This window comes from Triticum aestivum, chromosome 6D (assembly GCF_018294505.1).
Source record: "Triticum aestivum cultivar Chinese Spring chromosome 6D, IWGSC CS RefSeq v2.1, whole genome shotgun sequence".
Taxonomy (NCBI): Eukaryota; Viridiplantae; Streptophyta; class Magnoliopsida; order Poales; family Poaceae; genus Triticum; species Triticum aestivum.
In genome coordinates this window covers 62,646,192-62,652,191 of record NC_057811.1, presented here as the reverse complement: position 1 = coordinate 62,652,191, position 6,000 = coordinate 62,646,192, and positions in this window count along the sequence as shown.

Here is a 6,000-nt window from a genome sequence, read left to right as displayed (position 1 = left end):
GCCATATATCATTAGGCCCCTTCGTAAGCCGCCACCTTGAATATGAATTGAAATATTTTCGCCGGCTTAAAGTTGAACCGGAAATTTTATTTTGTCATAGGCTTGTTGGGGAATGTAGCAGAAATTCAAAATTTTCTACGCATCACCAAGATCAATCTATGGAGTAATCTAGCAACGAGGGGAAGGGGAGTGCATCTACATACCCTTGTAGATCGCGATGCGGAAGCGTTGCAAGAACGCGGATGAAGGAATCGTACTCGTAGCGATTCAGATCGCGGTTGATTCCGATCTAAGCGCCGAACCACGGCGCCTCCGCGTTCAACACACGTGCAGCCCGGTGATGTCTCCCACGCCTTGATCCAGCAAGGAGAGAGGGAGAGGTTGGGGAAGACTCTGTCCAGCAGCAGCACGACGGCGTGGTGGTAACGGAGGAGCGTGGCAATCCTGCAGGGCTTCGCCAAGCACCGCGGGAGAGGAGGAGGGAGAGGGGCAGGGCTGCGCCAAGAGAGAGATGTTCTCATGTATATGGCAGCCCCAAAACCCCCACTATATATAGGGGAGGGGGAGGGGCTGCGCCCCCCTCTAGGGTTTCCCCCCCAAGGGGTGCGGCCAGCCCTAGATCCATCTAGGGGGCGGCCAAGGGGGGAGAGAGGGGGGCGCACCACTAGGTGGGCCTTAGGCCCATCTGAGCCTAGGGTTTCCCCCTTCCCCCTTTCCTGCGCCCTCAACCCCTTGTGGGAGGCGCACCAGCCCACCTAGGGGCTGGTCCCTTCCCACACTTGGCCCACGCAGCCCTCTGGGGCTGGTGGCCCCACCTGGTGGACCCCCGGGACCCTCCCGGTGGTCCCGGTACGTTACCGATAGCACCCGAAACTTTTCCGGTGACCAAAACAGGACTTCCCATATATAAATCTTTACCTCCGGACCATTCCGGAAATCCTCGTGACGTCCGGGATCTCATCCGGGACTCCGAACAACATTCGGTAACCACGTATATCTATTCCCTATAACCCCAGCGTCATCGAACCATAAGTGTGTAGACCCTACGGGTTCGGGAACCATGCAGACATGACCGAGATGTTCTCCGGTCAATAACCAACAGCGGGATCTGGATACCCATGTTGGCTCCCACATGTTCCACAATGATCTCATCGGATGAACCACAATGTCGGGGATTCAATCAATCCCGTATACAATTCCCTTTGTCAATCGGTATGTTACTTGCCCGAGATTCGATCATCGGTATCCCGATACCTTGTTCAATCTCGTTACCGGCAAGTCTCTTTACTCGTTCCGCTACACATCATCCCGTGATCAACTCCTTGGTCACATTGTGCACATTATGATGATGTCCTACCGAGTGGGCCCAGAGATACCTCTCCGTTTACACGGAGTGACAAATCCCAGTCTCGATTCGTCAACCCAACAGACACTTTCGGAGATACCTGTAGTGCACCTTTATAGCCACCCAGTTACGTTGTGACGTTTGGTACACCCAAAGCATTCCTACGGTATCCGGGAGTTGCACAATCTCATGGTCTAAGGAAATGATACTTGACATTAGAAAAGCTCTTAGAAAACGAACTACACGATCTTGTGCTAGGCTTAGGATTGGGTCTTTTCCATCACATCATTCTCCTAATGATGTGATCCCATTATCAACGACATCCAATGTCCATGGTCAGGAAACCGTAACCATCTATTGATCAACGAGCTAGTCAACTAGAGGCTTACTAGGGAAATGGTGTTGTCTATGTATCCACAAATGTATCTGAGTTTCCTATCAATACAATTCTAGCATGGATAATAAACGATTATCATGAACAAGGAAATATAATAATAACCAATTTATTATTGCCTCTAGGGCATATTTCCAACAGTCTCCCACTTGCACTAGAGTCAATAATCTAGTTCACATCACCATGTGATTAACACTCACAGGTCACATCACCATGTGACCAACATCTAAAGAGTTTACTAGAGTCAACAATCTAGTTCACATCACTATGTGATTAACACTCAATGAGTTCTGGTTTGATCATGTTATGCTTGTGAGAGAGGTTATTAGTCAACGGGTCTGAACCTTTCAGATCCGTGTGTGCTTTACGAATATCCATATCATCTTGTGGATGCTACCACGCGCTACTTGGAGCCATTTCAAATAACTGCTCTACTATACGAATCCGGTTTTCTACTCAGAGTCATCCGGATTAGTGTCAAAGTTCGCATCGACGTAACCCTTTATGACGAACTCCTTTTCACCTCCATAATCGAGAAAATTCCTTAGTCCACTAAATACTAAGGATAAGTTCGACCGCTGTCATGTGATCCATTCCCGGATCACTATTGTACCCCTTGACCAACTCATGGCAAGGCACACTTCATGTGCGGTACACAGCATAGCATACTATAGAGCCTACGTCTAAAACATAGAGGACGACCTTCGTCCTTTCTCTCTCTTCTGCTGTGGTCAGGTCTTGAGTCTTACTCAATACTCACACCTTGTAACACAGCCAAGAACTCCTTCTTTGTTGATCTATTTTGAACTCTTTCAAAATCATGTCAAGGTGTGTGTTCTTTGAAAATATCATCAGGCGTCTTGATCTATCTCTATAGATCTTGATGCCCAATATGTAAGCAGCTTTATCCAGTTCTTCCTTTGAAAAACTCCTTTCAAACAACCCTTTATGCTTTCCAGAAATTTTATATCATTTCGGATCAACAATATGTCATTCACATATACTTATCAGAAATGTTGTAGCGCTCCCACTCACTTTATTGTAAATACAAGTTTCTAACAAACTTTGTATAAACCCAAAAACTTTGATCACTCCATCAAAGCGTATATTCTGACTCCGAGATGCTTGCTCTAATCCATGGAAGGATCGCTGGAGCTAGCATACCTTTCAGCATCCTTAGAATCGACAAAACCTTTCTGATTGTATCACATACAACCTTTCCTTACGAAAACTGGTAAGGAAACTTGTTTTGACATCCATCTGCCAGATTTCATAAATGCAGCTAATGCTAACATGATTCCGACGGACTTAAGCATCGCTACGGATGAGAAAATCTCATCGTAGTCAACTCCTTGAACTTGTGAAAATACTCTTTGCCACAAGTCGAGCTTCATAGACGGTAACATTACCGTCCACGTCCGCCTTCTTCTTAAAGATCCATTTATCTCAATGGCTTGCCGATCATCGGGCAAGTTCACCAAAGTCCATGCTTTGTTCTGATACATGGATCCTATCTCGGATTTCATGGCTTCTAACCATTTGTCGGAATATGGGCCCACCATCGCTTCTCCATAGCTCGTAGGTTCATTGTTGTCTAGCAACATGACATCCAAGACAGGATCACGTACCACTCTAAAGTAGCATGCATCCTCGTCGTCCTACGAGTTTTGATAGTGACTTGATCCGAAGTTTCATGATCACTATCATAAGCTTCCACTTCAATTGGTGTAGGTGCCACAGGAATAACTTCCTGTGCCCTGCTACACACTAGTTGAAGTGACGGTTCAATAACCTTATCAAGTCTCCACCATCCTCCCACTCAATTCTTTCGAGAGAAGGTTTTTCTCGAGAAAGGACTCGTTTCTAGAAGCAATTACTTTTGCTTCCAGATCTGAAATAGGAGGTATACCCAACTGTTTTGGGTATTCTATGAAGATGCATTTATCCGCTTTGGGTTCGAGCTTATCAGCCTGAAACTTTTTCACATAAGCGTCGCAGCCCCAAACTTTTAAGAAACGACACCTTAGGTTTCTCTAAACGGTGTCGTCTTAACGGAATTGCGTGGTGCCCTATTTAAAGTGAATGCGGTTGTCTCTAATGCCTAACCCATAAACGATGGTGGTAATTCGATGAGAGACATCATGGTATGCACCATATCCAATAGGGTGCAGTTATGATGTTCGGACACACCATCACATTGTGGTGTTCCAGGCGGTATTAATTGTGAAACACTTTCCACAATGTCTTAATTGTGTGCCAAACTCGTAACTCAGATATCTCTATGATCATATCATAGACATTTTATCCTCTTGTCACGACGATCTTCAACTTCACTCTGAAATTACTTGAACCTTTCAATAATTCAGACTTGTGTTTCATCAAGTAAATATTCTCAGCATCTACTCAAATCATCTGTGAAGTAAGAACATATCGATATCCACTGCGTGCCTCAGCACTCATTGGGCTGCACACATCAAAATGTATTACTTCCAACAAGTTGCTTTCTTGTTCCATCTTACTGAAAACGAGGCCTTTCAGTCATCTTGCCCATGTGGTATGATTTGCATGTCTCAAGTGATTCAAAATCAAGTGAGTCCAAACGATCCATCTGCATGGAGTTTCTTCATGCATATATACCAATAGACATGGTTCGCATGTCTCAATCTTTTCAAAAACGAGTGAGTCCAAAGATCCATCTACATGGAGCTTCTTCATGCGTTCTATACCAATATGACTCAAATGGCAGTGCCACAAGTATGTGGTACTATCATTACTATTTTATATCTTTTGGCACGAACATGTGTATCACTGCGATCGAGATTCATTTTAGGTGCAAGACCATTGAAGATATTATTTAAATAAACAGAGTAACCATTATTCTCCTTAAATGAATAACCGTATTGCGAAAAACATAATCCAATCATGTTTATGCTCAACGCAAACACCAATCTCGATGGTAGAGGGAGCATGCGATGCTTGATCACATCAACCTTGGAAACACTTCCAACACACATCGTCATCTCACCTTTAGCTAGTCTCCATTTATTCCGCAACTTTTATTTTGAGTTACTAACAGTTAGCAACCGAACCAGTATCTAATACCCTGGTGCTGCTAGGAGTACTAGTAAAGTACACATTCATATAATGTATATCCAATATACTTCTGTCGACCTTGCCTGCCTTCTCATCTACCAAGTATCTAGGGTAGTACTGCTTCAGTGACCGTTCCCCTCATTACAGAAGCACTTAGTCTCGGGTTTGGGTTTAACCTTGGGATTCTTCACTAGAGCAGCAAATGATTTGCTATTTCATGAAGTATCCCTTTTGCCCTTGCCCTTCTTGAAACTAGTGGTTTTACTAACCATCAACAATTGATGCTCCTATTTGATTTCTACTTTCGCGGTGTCAAACATCGCGAATAGCTCAAGGATCATCATATCTATCCCTGATATGTTATAGTTCATCACGAAGCTCTAATAGCTTGGTGGCAGTGACTATGGAGAACCATCACTATCTCATCTGGAAGATTAACTCCCACTCGATTCAAGCGATTGTGGCACTCAGACAATCTGAGCACACGCTCAACGATTGAGCATTTCTCCCTTAGTTTGCAGGCTTAAGAAACTTGTCAGAGGTCTCATACCTCTTGACGTGGGCACTAGTCTGAAATCCCAATTTCAGTCTTCGGAACATCTCATATGTTCTGCGACGTTTCAAAACGTCTTTGGTGCCACAATTCTAAACCGTTAGCATTACGCACTGAACTATCACGTAGTCATCAAAACGTGTATGTCAGATGTTTCGCAACATCTACAGACAACGCTGAGGTTCAGCACACCGAGCGGTGCATTAAGGACATAAGCCTTCTGTGCAGCAATGAGGACAATCCTCAGTTTACGGACCCAGTCCGCATAATTGCTACTACCAACTTTCAACTAAATTTTCTCTAGGATCATATCTTAAACAGTAGAACTAAAGCGTAAGGTATGACATAATTTGCAAAGACCTTTTGACTATGTTCATGATAATTAAGTTCATCTGATTATTTAATGAACTCCCACTCAGATAGACATCCCTCTAGTCATCTAAGTGATACATGATCCGAGTCAAACTAGGCTGTGTCCGATCATCATGTGAGACGGACTAGTCATCATCGGTGAACATCTCCATGTTGATCGTATCTGCTATACGACTCATGTTCGACCTTTCGGTCTCTTGTGTTCCGAGGCCATGTCTATACATGCTAGGCTCGTCAAGTCAA